Source organism: Chenopodium album, chromosome 1 (assembly GCF_948465745.1).
Source record: "Chenopodium album chromosome 1, dcCheAlbu1.1, whole genome shotgun sequence".
Taxonomy (NCBI): Eukaryota; Viridiplantae; Streptophyta; class Magnoliopsida; order Caryophyllales; family Amaranthaceae; genus Chenopodium; species Chenopodium album.
This window is the reverse complement of record NC_137834.1, coordinates 47,172,583-47,189,812: the sequence shown is the minus strand read 5'-3', so window position 1 is coordinate 47,189,812 and position 17,230 is coordinate 47,172,583.

Sequence of the window (17,230 nt, the reverse complement as noted above, 5' to 3'; positions counted from 1 at the left end):
TGGCTGTGAGCTTGAGTCTAGTAGGTGTCCTTGTTTCTCTCAAGCACCCTTCCTAGAAGGTGGTTTTGGTAGATTCTTGGACTGTTGGTGTTGGTTTGGCCTTTTTGGTCTGTGGTGTTTGGTGTTGTTATAGCTTAGCTTCTTGTAAGTTGTAACTTTCTTATTTTGGCAATAAAATTCATATTTTCCAAAAAAAAAAAAAAAACTTGGATTAGTCAAGGGTCCCGGCTGCCTTGTCCTTTGGATGCAGAGTTGGCTGGCTGTCCCTAACTGGCATCCTCCTTTTTGGAGGAGCCTTTCTTGCCAACTGATCCTTACTTGGGGCAGCCTGGCTATTGGTGATCAGATCCTTGATTTCACCCTTGAAACTAGTCATGAATTTCATGAGTTTATCCCGAGAGACTAGGGCGGATCCGCCTGCCGTATGGGTTTCCCCTTCCGGCTGACCAGGGGGTCGGCTTGTACCCACCTGGCTTGCACCTTTTTCCAGAGTGTCTTTGAGACGAAGGCGCTTAGTTATCACAGAGCCATCCTTGGCTATATAGGTTTCGACCTGAGGATCATCGTCCTCTTGGTCAGTAGAGACCTCCGGCTGATCAACCGCTGAGTTGTACCTGCAAAAGCAACGGAGACTCCGGGTGGTTGGAGCTCCGCCTCCGAAGATCAAGTTAGTAACTTGAAAAAAGATAAAAGGACGGAAAATTAAATGGGATCTTCTTGGATTCCGAGATCAGATGTTTCTCTAATGTGAGAGAATGTAGGTGTAATAAATGATTGAATGTGTCCCACAATTTGGGGAATATCTCCCTATTTATGGTGTCATTAAAAGGTGTGCCCCTATCTAGGTCATTTGACCTAGATTTCGTGGGTTGCGCCGTTTTATGGTGCTCTTGGAAATTGGGCCCTTAAAGGCTGCAATTTCAGGAGGTATCTGAAGGTGACACGTGTCAGATGACTATTATTCCACTAGGACCAGCCTGGGCTTGACACGTGACCCTCTCTCATTGGTCCACATATCTAGGTTATTTTTACCCTAAACATAACTCATCCACCATATTCTCCAATAAAATGAATAATTGTTTCAGAAAAACCAATCATGGAAACAAGAATGAAACAAAAGGATCAAAATCTAAAGATATGGCTTGAAAATAAGATTTATGGCTCAAATGGTTAATAAGTAGGCAAATGAAAATCCAAAGTAAAGAAACGAAAGCTATCCTAGAAAAGTAAAAATTACCACCCTGAAACGATGCCTTTGTCCTTCCCATACGGCTCGGTCGTGATTTCGGAAACAAGAGTCAAGTTCTTGATAAAGCATACAATAGTCAGGGTTCCATGTGCCGCTCATGAAAAATAAGTAGAAGGCTTGAAATTAAAAGAATGAAACCTCACATGGTTGTAGCAAAAACGCACTATTAGTTTCAAATTCACCAAAAGGGAGCAATTTCAACTTTTCTAAAACAATTGGAATCCGGCTTCAAGGTCCCAAAGTTCTCAAGATACTACCTTAGCGTACTTTAAACTAGATTCAACAATAGATACTCTCTAACCGTGCACACCATTATCATTTAAGAAGAAAAGCATTCAACTATACAAGTCAAATTGTATTATGTCCAAACCAAGAACAAAACAAAACACAACGCAAATTTTCCTTGAAAGAAACAAATTTCTTTTAGAGTTTTTCAAAACAAAAGAACATGGAAATGCATATACAAATGTGCATGGCATATATGAATCAACATCCCACCAAAAATGATAGAAAACCCTCCCCCAAGCTTGAATGAGACAACATGCTCAAACATAAATCAAATAATCCACGAGATTGGAAAACAAAGTTATATCCAACAAACCAACACACGTCAAAAAAGTTGTCAACCATTATTAGAGAAAGAGAAAGTAAAGATATTACCTAATTTAGGTGGGTGTAATTACCCGCGAATGACCCAATTTAACCTTTCAAAGCCAAGTTCCTCTAAAATTAAATCTTGTTTTCTGTATGCTAGCAAAAATAGGAGTCAATCTTCCTTGATTCTTGATTCAAACCAATGCACCAAAGTATATCTAGTCATGTACCTGGCAAAAGGTAAATGGACATTTCCATGAGAGAAAATTTACTCTAAAAAAAAAGAAAATGAAAGGAATAAAACACAGGTTACATCCCGAGAAAGGCTTGTTTAACGTCCAAGCAAGACCGCTCTAATAAATAATAATTCAACGCACGCAAGAGTTTGTCAAATGCACTACTACACATTTCATGGGGGTGTAGATAGGAAATTTACGGAATAAGAACGTGCAATAAGATCATTGCACGCATGTGAGGAGGGAGATGCAAAAGAAAGATGAAGAGGGGTCAAAAGGAAATTCAAGAAAATAAGAAGAAATTGATGGAAAATAAGAGGGGAAAGAAAAAGAAAAAGGCAATTCCTCCTCGCTAAATTTTCTGTTGGCATACTTCCTCTCTTCCTCAACAATGATGGAATCAGGGACATGAAAATCATCCATAGAAAAAGGCTCCCCAAAAGGCTCTTTGATATAGGAAGGGAGAGAAATAGGGCAAGAAGGGATGTGGTGAAACCTTTCAGAACAAGGGGTATGAGGAACTGGAAAAGGGGTAGCTACTCCCTCACCACAAGGTCTCACATCGCTAATGAGGGCATGAAAATCAATCACGGAGTCCACAAAATAAAACTCTCCCAAATATACACCTCCCTCAAACTAAAAAAATCCAAGGGAATCAACCTTATAGTTTCCATCATTTGTCTATCCAAGGGCCTAATATTAAGATTCATCTCCAACTCCCTCAAAGATTAATCAATTTGGCTATAAGGGATTCGAGACTCATCACAAAAGTTTGGAGAATGAAAAAGTGAAGAGGTTTGAGGATCGAGAGTAAAAGAAGAGTCACAACCAAAGGTAGGATCATCATCATTATGAACATGAGCATTTTCATTTAATGGCGGAGAGGGGGCACAATCAAGCATATGAGATTCATCATTTAGGGAACAAAGCACATCACAAGAAGGCATGGTAAATAATGAAGAGCATTGAAACACGACATTATCATATAGTTGAGCCAGTACCTCATCATCATGAGCAAAAGAGGAAATAGAGTTGAAATCATTTGCTCTAGGTTCCCTAATGGGATCATATGACAAATCATGAGAATTCATGCTAATATTATAAGAATCAACACATTGAACATCAATGTACCCTTAATGCATTTCGAGGCTTCAAGAACAATAATTTATATATAAATCATAAAATACAACCTTATACATAAACCTTATTCAAGTTTTTTCATAAAAACCTTAAAATACAACCTTATACATAAAATTACAACAAGTTTAGACCTATATATATATAAATCAGAAAATTTACTTTATACATAAAATCTTGAAATTATAGTAATATTTAAAACTATTTACATTATAGATTAAGTTAGTAGGCTGTGAACACAAAAATTCATCAATTCAATGCATTTAGAGGCTTCGAGAACAATAATCTAAAACATGAAAATTTGATTAAGTACTAGAATGTATAAATACAACAATTTAAACTTGAAATATATAATTGGAATTTAATTGGTTTCATAAGAAATTAATCAAACCTTTAAACTTCACAAATTAAACAGTAAAATATACACAATTAAAATCTAAAATTTATAACATAAACAAAATCTGAAATTATAAGTTTAAGCTATCAAAATATGAATTTGATCCTAAAAATATAATCTTTATACCACAAAATCAAAACCCAAAACTAATACATTAAAATTCATACAAGGTAAATAAAACAAAGGGGGACGGAGAAGAGATTGCCACGGTGGCTAGGCAGGTGATTCATCGGCGAGTAGAGAGCGGCAGTGCCGAAATTCGACGGGCATGGGTGGCAGTCCGAGCAAGGAAGAAGTGAGTGAAAAATCACGTAAAGAGGAAAAAAAAAGAAAGGAAAAGAAAAAAAATAAAGGAAAAAGAAAAATAAAGGAAAAATAAAGAAATAAAATAAAGAGAAGAGAATTTAATAACCTTCTTGTGTGAATAAATTTTTGGGATGTATAGGGTATTTATAGGAGAGAGAATTGTAGAGTAAGTAGGAAGATTGGGCCTCATGAAATTAATAGGCCAATTAAGTGAATAATAATGGACTATGCTTTGTTTATTTGGAATTAAATTGTAGAGTGAAAGTGCATAAAATAATTTGTACCAAAATAATTTTCGACCCAAATTAATAATTTAAAACTTTAGAAATTAAATTTCGGAAAAATACATATAAATATTATAAATAAAATAAAATTTGATTTATAAAATATTTAAAAATACGAAGGATTACATATTTTCTCTCTCTAACTCTACTCTTACAACTAACCCTATATATAGAGAGAGAAGCTCTCAACCTATCTAAGATATGAGATCTAAAATTGGATTTTAATTTGTTCTAAAATTGATATTCTAATTTTTAAACCAAAATGGGTATTTATAATTATAAGGATAAAAGAAATTAAAAGAGAAAAGAAAATCCGAAGAAAAGGAAAATGAAAAATAAAATAAATAAGAAAAGGAAAGGAAAGTCAAAGAAAAATAAAAATTAAAAGAAAACGGAATCGAAGTCCACTAACTTCGATTTTTGGCTGCTCTTAATTAGAGATGATCAACATTGGCCCGGCCCAATCCGGCCCAAAAATAGGGCGGGTTTGGGCAAGCATAAAAAACATTTTTAGTTAAAAAAGCCCGAAAAAGCCCGAAAAGCCCGACAAGCCTGCTACTTTTTTACGGGTTTGGGAACGATAAATTGTGGTAAGGCCTGGCCCGACCCGATTTTTTATCACCTCTACTCTTAATATGGGGTTTTATCCCTTGCTTTGCACATCACCGAACACACACCATCACAATTGTTCCATCGCCAAGCTTCATCTAAATCAACGGCTCAACATTATCAGACTGTGCGCACGCATCAATACGTCTTCGCACGCGCACTATCTGGGTCTTGGTGATCGAATGAGCTACCGACGGTTGCTGTAATATAATGGATTGGCTGGGCGGTGTGATGTTGGTCTTAGTTGGTTGAGGTGGAAAATCGGTTGTTGTTGGAGGTGTTTATGTTGCGGTTTGTGTGGAGTTGGCTGGGTGAGTGAAGGTTGATGGTGGAATAGGGGAAGAGGGGAAGTGTGCGGTGTTACAAGGGGTAGCAGACCGGTGTTGCAGGGGGCAGTAGCTCGGTGTTTCACGGAGTAGCTCGCTGTTTGCGTGGGTGCAATTGGTGAACGGTGAAGTAGGGGCTACTCTGTGGCTTTGGGTGACAGAGATTGATGTGGGCTGGTGGTGATTAGAGGTGAGTTGTTGTGGCTTCTTTGTGTGAGTCAGTGGTGTGAAGCGGTGCGGCTCGTTTCTGCTCTCGACCGTCAACCTCATGTGAAGCCCACGATAAAGGAAACCCAAAATGCTAAAATTTTACTTAATCATCACCAAAACCAGTGACAGCTGTATTGGGTGTTTTTGTCCCTCGGGGGAGTTGCAGCTTAGTGACTGGTTGCGTGCGGCCTGTACCTGCAAAACTACGGAGACTCCGGGTTCTAGAGCTACGCCTCTGATGATCAAGTTAGTACTGAAGTATGAACCGAATAAAGTGCGGAAAAATAGATGAGATCTTCTCGGATTCCGAGATCAGGTGCTTTCTCTGTTGTAAGAGAATGAAGGATATGCTGTAATAAATTGTAGTTGCCCCTCTAAATGGGGGAAATCTCCATATTTATAGGGTCATCGGGAAAAGTGCCCTTGATTAGGTCATTCTGACCTAATCCTGCTGGGATGCGCCGAATTACGGCTTTCTCGGGATTTGGGCCCTTGAAGGCTGCCTTTTTTCTCCGAAGTTCTAGGAAGGACACGTGTCAAATGGAGATTGGTCCAATTGCGACTAACCTGTGTATGGAACGTGTCAGGATATGATTGGCCCACGTAGCATGGGTAAAATTACCCAAAACATTTGCCCCTCACAGATGTGACGTGGCGCGCCATGTGGCATCTGTGACACATGTCACTCAGCCATAAGAGATAGTAATAAAGGTTTTTTATATTGTGAAAATTTTACCTTTTCACATTCTGTGGAAAATTACAAAATTGCCCTCGCTTTAACCCCTCTACAAACACGCGTTTTACCCCTCTCATTTTGAGAGTTTCCAAAATTTTCTAGACAGAGAAATTGCAAAGTTAGAGAGAGAGTGAGTCTGCCTTCCGTCTGTCTATGTGAATATAAACTCTGCTAATTTGCCGTCTGCCTCACTCGGTCCTCAACTGTCTGTACCCTAAGCAAGCAAGGTCAGCTTCAGCAGCAATCTCAGTCGGTCATCACTATTTACCCCCTTTCTGAGACAAACGTAAGGTACCACCTCTACCCCCTTCAACTCATTTACATTTGTTTCAATGCGTTCAATAAATGGACTCATCACCTACACACACGGCACGACCTAAGTCAATAGTTAGCCGGCCACCTAGGACTGTTGAGTCTAGGACTGGGAGTGCCGGCTCTAGGTTCATGGAGAATTTGGTACTCCTCAACCTACCATCTATGTGTTTGTGCAGGACACGATGGCTAGAACTAAATAAACAGCCACTTGACGGCGTCGAAGAGACAGTACTTTGGAAGTGTCGTCCAATGAGATATCCCCGGTTGAGGGGTAAGAGACCAATGAAGGCCTAGGGGAATATTCCCCGTCTGGGATTCCTAGAACCCCATGTGACAAAATCTTATACAATGAGGGTAGAGACGGTGAGTGAGTCGTCTCCTAGATAGACACTGATGAAGCTGGACCCGAAGATAGAGACGAAGAAGAGTCTGCATCGGGGTCAGCCGGCGAAAAGGGAGACAATGAAAGATCCGCCTCAGGGTCTAGCTTTGAGGATAATAGTGATGGTCCTCTTTCCCCGCTTGAGGATAGTGGAGCCAAAGAGAGGAAAAGTGGGAAGCAAAGAATGATCCCTTTAACATCCACATCTCCGCTAAAGATAGGAGGATATGCTAAAGGGCATTAAAAGCTTTGTAACGAAGCGGACCCTAGGACATGGATATACTATCCGAGTGCCGCCTAAGCTAGGCACCATCTCTTGGAAAGATGACCAAGATAATGCAAACGCCTACTTTGGATGCTAAGAGGCGACATTCCTAGAAAGCCTCTGGTTCTCGCTTCACCATGCTGTGAGGGATATACTTAGGGATTATGGCCTGGGCATCTGGCAGCTCACCCCGAATTCATGGGCTAACATTCTAGGATATATTGCCCCCCGTGAGATGCAAAACTTGAACCCCAGCAGGGAGGCTTTTACACACATGCACTATCTTAGCCGCAACCTAGGCGGCTGGAGGGCGTGGTACACCTTGACCAGCCTCCCTCATTATCAAATGACATTGGACAAGGTGTCCAAATACGAAGGTTGGAAGAACCGCTTCTATTTGTTGTCTGCCCCAATCTGATAGGCTCAAGTCGTATTCACCTAATCAAAAATAAACCTAAATCCACTAACTATGTAGATAGGGAAGAAGGGTCGAACCATAGGGAAACAAGTCAATTTACTCCTAATTAATTAAATGCAATCTAAATTATCAAGTAACAATTTGTTGTAAAAAGGTAATTAAATACTAAAAGTAAGAGTAGGAAGGGAATAAAAAGGGTAAAAATCAATGAAAGGAAACCTAGGGCATAGGTTCACTAATAAACAATATTCTAGGGAAAATCATAATAAGCAATCATCAAGCATCAATTAATCAGATTATAAAGGGCTTTCACTACATATTATAATCACAGAGTTAATTTACCGGTATTAAATCTCATTTGTCGAATCTCGACTTAACCATTTATAAATTAGTCCGCGTATTTAAACTAAGCTTAAACATCAATTCTCATCTCTCGAATCTCGAATTAATATTGCTAAACTCATACAATTAAATCTGGCCAAACCTAATTGCATAGCATTAAATCAATCAATAGAAAATTAATCAAGCATTGATAATCAATAATCACAAATTACCCCTTCATATTATTTATTAGATCCCCATAAACCCTAGAAATAAAACCACTCAAGCATAATTAAATCTAAACTAATCAAAATAATAAAACAAGACGTGATGAAAGAATTAAAGAAAATAACTGAAATTAAAACAGAAGAAATTGTTACCAAAAGAAATCTGGATTAAGGAATGGAATTAAGAAAAAAGTTGAGAGAATTTAAGAGAGAGAAAATATTCTAAGTAGAGAGAGAAAGTCTAAAAGAGAAGGTAATACTAATAGTTTAATTAAGGGAGAGAGAGAAAAGTTAGAGAGAGAAAAAAAGAAAAGAAAACTAAAAGTAAAACTAATGAAAAGGAAAGTAAAACTAATTAATCTAAAGCTAACTAAAACTAATGACAAGAAAACTACTTAATGAAAAACTTCCCTACGTAACTACTACTATCTCCTTTTATAACAAAAAGGAAGTTAACATCCTAATCCCACTCAAACTCAAAGCTGCGGGAATTTGGAGCAAACCAACGAAGCCCAAAACAACGAAGCTCAATAATGCATAAGTGGGCCCAATAGCTGAAGGTCCAACGTTGGTCCTTCGCTGGAGCAAATTTTGGGCCATCCGTTCGAGCCTTTTCCACTTGGGCCGAAATTTCATTCTTCTTAATTTATCTTGGACTTGCAACAAAATTAGTACTCCAAATAAACCGAGCCCTTAATCACCGAAACCAAATTTAATTAGCTCGACCTTGGGCTTCAAATACTCTTCATTACGTACGATCATCTCTAATATTTTCATAGTTGCTGAATAATCTCGGGAATTGACATAAATATGCAAAATCCTACAAAATAATACCAACTCTACAAAAAAACACTAGAAAACGTATATTAGTAATAAAAATAGCTCCGTAGAGCTCAAATAAGCACAAATATGACCGTGGGACGGGGAATCAATATATATATATATATATAATAAACTTATCAAACTCCCCCAAGACAAACCTTTGCTTGTCCCTAAGCAAAGCAATGAATAAATAAATCAATACTTCACCCCCAAAATAATTTAAATCAATATATACGATTCAAGGTAAATCTAACAAACATGTATCAATCTCAACCAATCAAATCCATCTAACTACCAATCTTTCCTAACAACTGTCAAATAGAGAAAACCACAAGAGCATATAGAATTCAAGACTAGTGGTCACACACTCCACTCTCATTTATGTGGCGAGTAAAAGATGTACTTGATCGATCTCCAACCAACCCCTTTGATCTGAACAATGCCCTCCCAAAATCACACACTCGTGTGTTTAAAGAGATAAGCACTCAACCTAAATAGTCGACTCGGAATATGTCAAGACATAACTTGCATTGATAGGCAATACTTTAATATCTACACAACTCTATGCACAAGGTCGGAAGGTCTTTAAAGCTTGTAATGTAAGGCTAGGGTAAAAGGTAGGAATCATTTGGGAACAAGTGAGAGAAAAACTATGCTTAAGGGAGCAAATCTTATTAAAACCCATGATCAAAACAAATAATGATCAACATCTCCTACATAACCAACTCTAACAAAAATCCACCAAATATACTCCAATCATAAACAACAACCCCAACACTTACATATTCACTCACAAAGTATGATAATAAGAAATAGAGTGAATTAAAACAAACTTTGAACTACTTGTTTTTCCTTTTCTTTCTTTCTTTATTTTTTTTTTCAGCAACCTTCACATAGAACATTCGAACATTTGAAACAATATTTTTTCTTTGCTTTTTTTTTCTTTTTATCTCACATTGGAAATTCCAACTTTGAAACACAAACCATCAATAATTTCCAATCATAATATCAAAGAATGATCACTCTTATTTTATTCCCACATTGTGCAAATGATATTGACACCACAACTCCCTCACCTCACCAACTAATAGCTTCCCCAAGCCAAGCTTGGGACTAGTAACCAATGGGGCTCATATAGGCTTGTAATGTGGCTAAATAAACAATAAAATGGCACAAGGAACAACATGGGTAACAAGAAGGGAACAAATATAACTAATATCGTCTGAAGGCTACCCAAGAGAACAAATGCCTTTGTCCTCCTCAATGTGCATAATATTAAGTCATATAAACACTACTAATAGTTGCAAACCAATACTCAAATTCCTTGACATACCAGGAACTATCACACATTCCTAACCAAATCAACTAGTCAAGCACTATATTCACAAATAGTTGGCAAAATTTACGCATGTTTAGGAATCCAAACAATTAAACTTCAAATCATGATCAACAAATTCACAAAGCTCATTATCATATACCAAGAATCAAAACAATATTTTCCAAGTATGGGACACAGGGAAGCATGATTTACAATTCATTGGAACGTATTTTTTAATTTTTTATTTTTTAATTTTTTTTTTGTATTTTTTCATACAGGAAAGCAATAAAAACTACACTAGAAAGCAATAAAAACTATACTAGAAAAACAATAAATTGAGAAAAGAGAGAAAGAGTTACCATATATACAAGAAATCTCCCCCCAAGCCAAATCAAGCAATGCCCTCATTGACTTGGGAGGGTAGCTAGGAGAAGCTACTGCTCGTCATCATCCATCCTCTCGCAGCCTCCTCCATAACTCGAGCCGGCACCATTCTGACTCGTTCCAGCACCATCGTAGCCCGAACCACCTGCAAAGTAGTTAGGGTCTACATTTCCCCCCATACCCCCAAAAGAAGCATCACCCCCATATCCATGGACTGAACAGTAGTCCACATATGTACCAAAAGCTCCGGGGGTAGAATACCCTCCTTGGGGGTATTGAAACCAGTCGGGAACTAATTCCTCGGGGGGGATAGCCCCTCGGCATGCATAGTCATCGTACATCGGGAATAAACCCCTCACGAGGTTCCTCTCTACGTCACCTACCCTCCTATCCAAAGTGCCTAACCTAGAGTCTAGATTTTGCACCATGACCTCTACTCTCCCTTGACCCCTCTCTATACGGTCAAGTTGGTTCCAAAAATCCGAAAAGTCATAAGGGGAATGAGGGTCGATGTTATAATCGACGGAGGAGGTGGGCATGCCATAGGTGAAGGGTTGGGGTGGTGGTTGGTAGTGTGGTGAATGGTGTTGGGGGGAATGGTGGGGTTGTGGTGAAAGGTGAGGTTCTTGAACCTCGCCTTGACCGTTTATCTCGAAAATGTAAAAAGGCTTCCCCTTCTCAAATTTGGTTAAGGCGGGGTTGGGTAGTGTAAATGCTTGGTCTCTCCTACCCGATTCTCAGTGGACTATCCACCAAGTCTCACCGCCCATAGGTTGCACCCAGTTTAGGCGCCCTAAGTAAGCTAGGTCCATGAGGGTTGAACTCTCTACTTTCCTATGCCCGGTTAGGTTCCATCCTAGGTGTTTAACGACAATATGGGTCACCAACCCCCCAAAGTAGATAGGCGCCCTAGACCTACCCGATTCGGTCGCATTGGCCGCCATTTGAAAGTGTTGGGCTATCCTATGTGGTATGTTTAATTTCTCGGCATTAGGAATCAAATAGTACGCCAACAATTCAAGTTCATCCCTCCTAACGTTTGCCGGTTCATGCCTCCTAGAATTTGTGAGGCCGGCAAACCTTTGCCAAAACTTTGGGACGGGATGTTGAATCTACGTCCCTTTGGCGTGTTGGAGGTTAAGTAAACCCTCCCTAATGAGTCTCTTGTATACCACGACAATGTGGTCTTGGGAGGGTTCGATAGGTTTGTACGATTTTAGCTCAAACAATTTACCAAATTCTTTTAGAGTTAATCGCACATCATTGTATAGCAATCGGAATTGTACATGAGTGATTAAAGCATTCATTTTAATAACAATGAAACTAGAAATAAATTCTAATGTCAAATAATCATAAGTATCATGATGCATTTGGAAGAAACCACTTATTCCTATACCCTTAAATAATTTCTCTACGGGTTTATCAAGACCAAGTCTAGACATTGTAGGATGATGAACGAAACGAGTAGAGATTACCTGCCTCTAGATGAGGTTGAGCATCCTTGCTCGTTGTTCCGTTGAGGTGATAACAACCTCCTCCCATCCCGGTATTTGAAGCTCTGGGTCAACCATCGGTTGTTGTTGCCTCGAACTTTCACCCCTTTGTTGTCTAGATCGTTTGGAAGCCATTTGTAGTGAAAAATTTGGGTATTGAAGCTTTCTCTCTCTAAGGGTTTTAAGAAATTTTGAGAGAAAGTGGGTGGAAAATGTAGAGGAAGGTGTGAGGATTAAGAATATGTAAAAAATTTTGGGTTTTGATGGATGAATTTTAGAAGATCTTGGAAAGAAAGTGAGTTTAAAGGTTTGAAAATGGAGGTTTTAGAGAGAAAAAGTGTGAATAAAGAAGAAGTGAGAAAAAAAAGAAAATATAGGGGGAGAAGGAGGTTTAAAACCTCCGGAATTTAGGCGCGCCCGATTGGGCAAGCCTCGCCCGATATTTCTTTTTGTGGCACTCGATTTCTCCGAAATTCCGCCCGATCGGGTGAAATTACCCTTGATTTTCTTCCTTCCTTGTGCACCCGATCGGGCGTGCCTCGCCCAATCGGGCGTGCCTCGCCCAATCGGGCGAAATTAGGCTCGATAAAATCCATGTTGCGCGCCTGATCGGGACTCCTTGCCCGATGATCGGTCAAAATTTAGCTCCATTCGGACCTTCAGGTGCGCGACCGATCGGGCGTGCCTCGCCCGATCGGGCCCGTACCCAATCCGGAGCTTCTCTTTTCTTCACCTTTTTCTCTTGAAAACTCCGTACTTTATGATCTAAAACCTGTACAAAACACTTATGAAAGGTAAAATTTCACTCTCCTCACCTCTCTACAAAAAAAAAAATAAAAACTAGTCTAGAAAGCAATAAATACGGGTTGCCTCCCGCAAAGTGCCGGTTTATCTAGGTCCTGCACGACCCTCTTACCACATTGAAGCTCAAAATGAATCGGCACCGCTTAGGTGAAGTAATTCAACTACACCAATCGTAGCCCCCTCATGATATAGCTTGAGTCTTTGGACATTAACCTTAAACTCGTTACCATGTTCATCGAAAACCTCCACAGAACCGAATTTATTGGCCCTTTTTACAGTAAAAGGACCCGACCACCTTGACCTCAACTTTCCTGGGAATAGTTTAAGTCTAGAGTTGAACAACACCTTATCACCCTCTTTGAATTCTTTTGGAAGGATCATCTTGTCGTGTCATCTCTTTGTCTTCTCTTGTAGACACGAGCACTATGATAGGCCGTCAACCTAAACTCATCGAGTTAGTTAAGTTGAAGTAACCTCTTTTATCTCGCTAATTTGGCATCCAAATTGAGCTCCTTAATAGCTCAATATGCCTTGTATTCTAATTCGACCGGGAGATGACATGCTTTACCGTACACGAGTCTATATGGAGTAGTACCTATAGGGGTCTTGAACGCAGTTCTGTACGCCCAAAGGGTGTCATCCAACTTATCGCTCCAATCTTTCCTTGATGTTGCCACCACCTTCTCTAGAATGGCCTTGATCTCACGGTTAGAAACTTCAACTTGGCCACTAGTTTGGGGATGGTAGGCTAAACTTGTCCTATGGTAGACACCATACTTTTTGAGGAGGGTGTCTAACTTCCGCTCATGAAAGTGAGATCCTCCGTCACTAATTATCGCTCTAGGCACGCCAAATCTTGGAAAGATGGTCTTCTTGAAAAGTCTATGGACCACCTTGGCATCATTAGTAGGAGTAGCGATGGCCTCAACCCACTTGGATACATAGTCGACGACGACAAGTATATAATGGTTCCCTTTTGAAGAAGGGAATGGTCCCATGTAATCAACACCCCAAACATCAAAATTTTAACTTCTAAAATTCCAGTTTGAGGCATCTCATGCCGCCACGAGATGTTTCCAGTCCTCTGGCAAGAGTCACAAGCTTGCACAAATGCGTTAGCATCCTTAAACATTGTAGGCCAATAAAATCCTAACACATTAATCTTGGCCACCGTTTTAGTGGGGCCATGATGTCCTCCATATGGTAAAGTGTGGAAACTATTAAGCACACCGTGAACTTCCCATTCGGGAACACACCTGCAAATTAATCCATCTGCACACTCACAAAACAAAAAAGGATCATCCCAAAAATAATGTTTAAAAACATAAAGGAATTTCTTTTTTTGTTGGTAGGACAAGTCAGGAGGTAGAGTACCACCAACTAAATCATTAGCAAAGTCGGCATACCATGGGTGTTTCTTTACAACTACATATATATTGTCATCAGGGAAAGAATCATCTATAGTAAGAGAATCCTTACCCTCATCATACCTAATATGAGACAAGTGGTTTGCCACTACGTTCTCTGCTCCCTTTTTATCTTTTATTTCGATATTAAAATCTTGGAGCAAAAAAACCCATCGGAGTAGCCTTGGCTTTGATTCCGCCTTAGCTATCAAGTACTTCAACGCTGCATGGTCAGTAAAAACAATGACTTTAGAACCAACAAGATTTGATCTAAATTTTTCTAAAGCATATATAACAACAACAAAATCCTTCTCCGTAGTGGCATAATTGACTTGGGCTTCATCCAAAGTTTTGCTTGCATAATAAATAGCATGCAAAACCTTGTCCTTTCTTTGTCCGAGCACGGCTCCTAGTGCAAAGTCACTTGCATCACACATGATCTCGAAAAGGAGATTCCAATCGGGAGCACATATGATGGGTGTCGATATCAAAGCCTGCTTAATCCTGTTAAAAGCCTCAAGACACTCATCAGTAAAAATAAAAGGGGCATCCTTGAGCAAAAGCTGAGTTAGTGGTTTAGCAATTTTAGAAATGTCTTTGATAAAGTGACGATAAAAACCCGCATGACCCAAGAAACTTCTAACTCCCTTAACATTAACTGGGGGAGGTAATTGCTCAGTCACTGAAATCTTAGCTTTGTCTACTTGTATGCCCTTGTCAGATACAATGTGACCTAGAACTACTCCCTCTGTCACCATAAAGTGACATTTTTCCCAGTTTAGAACTAAGTTGCATTCTTCACATCATTTTAAAATTTTAGCGAGATTAATTAGACATGAATCAAATAAAAAACCATACACGCTAAAATCATCCACAAAGACTTCCATGATAGACTCTATGAAATCAGAAAAGATGCTCATCATGCAACATTGAAAGGTAGCGGGAGCATTACATAAACCAAAGGGCATTCTACGATATGCAAAAGCGCCATAAGGGCATGTAAAGGTTGTCTTTTCCTGATCTTCAGGGTGAATCGGAATTTGGAAAAATCCCGAATACCCATCCAAATAGCAAAAGAACTTATGGTTAGCTAACCTCTCAAGCATTTGATCTATTAAGGGGAGGGGGAAGTGGTCCTTTTTAGTGGCGATATTCAGTCTACGATAATCAATACACATACGCTACCCTGTTACAGTTATAGTGGGAATTAATTCATTTTTTTCATTAGTGATCACAGTCATCCCACCTTTTTTGGCACTACCTGCACAGGATTACCCACTTGGAGTCATAAATAGGATAGATAATACCGCATCAAGTAATTTCAACACCTCTTTCCTGAATACTTCCTGCATGTTAGGATTCAATTTTCTTTGGGGTTGAATGCAGGGCTTATAGTTATCCTCTAGATGTATCCTGTGCATACAAAAATCAGGGCTAATACCCATGAGATCATCAATACTGTACCTAATTTCTTTCTTATGGGTTTGTAGGTCATTAAGTGTAGTACTGATGATCACGGGGTATAGTTCCTGTTCATCCAAAAAAATATATTTTAAATGAGAAGGAAGAGGTTTTAGTTCAGGTTTCTTAACCTCTACAGGTTTCAATTCCTGAACTAAATTTACTACCTTCATTGTTTCCTTGGGGTCTAACTCTTTTAAGGAAAGAGCTCTTTCGATATCCTGTACTTCATTACCCCAAACGCTTGCATTATCTGTAGATAAATTCCCAGAAAGAATTTCCTCCAGGGGATCCCTTGCAAGAACCTGTGGCAAGCTATCATCACAAATATCGTCCATTATATCAATAACAATAAAGAGGTTAAAAAGAGAACAAGATCGACGTACTTGAAAATATATTTTTTTATTCATTAATTAATGAGAGTACAAAATAAGTAGATTCGACAGCACGAATCTCTTAGTCTATCATAAAAAATAAAAAATAAAAAACAAAACAAAGGAAAGAAACAAAACAAGACCTAGGGTGCTACATCTTGAATTGTTGACAATTTCTTCAGATTGTGTCTTCGAGCTTTGTCCGTTTCTGACGTAGGTGAAATCCTCTCTAAAAATCAAGTCCATCTATATGATTCATGGTTTAATTTATCAAGTCCCTTTCAATTAATGTTCCCACAGTATAGACTTTTTGAAATGTGTCTAAACCAAGTTATTGTAAATGGCACTTGTATGGTGGAGACATATTGTCTATGAACTTTGGGACAAGATCATGATCCGGAGGTCTTTGTGAAATAAGAGCAACCTTTGATCGCCACTTGAAAAATAAGTTAATGAAGTCTTCTTCTTCCCCTTGCTTAAGCAATTCGAGATCGCGCAAGGTAGTTGCGAGCTTGATGTTATCTCCATATTGGGTTAAAAACGCTTTTACAACGTCACTCCAAGTGGAAGTTCGTTTTGCATCGAGGTTATAAAACCATGAACTAGAAGTTGGGTCCAATGAAAGAGAAAAAGTACATGCATATATGCTTGGCTCAACCTCATTCAATGCCATAGTTCCAATAAAGCTCATTAAGTGAGTCCTAGGATTGTCTATAGCCTTAAAGGTTGGCAAATCCGTAGTCAAGAACTTTTCTGGGAGAGTCTTGCCATTAGGTTGTGGTGAAAGCTCATAATTGAAGTAATTATTCCCTGAGTTAACTTGAAGGACAAGTTTCTCCAAGGCCTCTGCTCTTTCGGCTCTTGCTTTTTCTTGCAGAATGTTTTCTTTTTCTTTTTTTGCTGTTATTTTAGCCTTTTTTGCTTTTTTATGAGCCTTCATTTGGGCTTCTTCTTCTCGTAGGGCCTTTAGGTTTTGGAGTTCCTTTCTAAGTTTCTCCAATGCTGCTTTTGTCACCCATGATTGGACTAGTATGAAAATGTGGAAGATGATCTAGTAATGTGTATCACGAGAAATTGAGCGCGTTCACTTAAACCTTTTCTGCCAAGCATTCAAACAATGAACCAAAAAATTAACGAACAGTCATTAATGGAATAC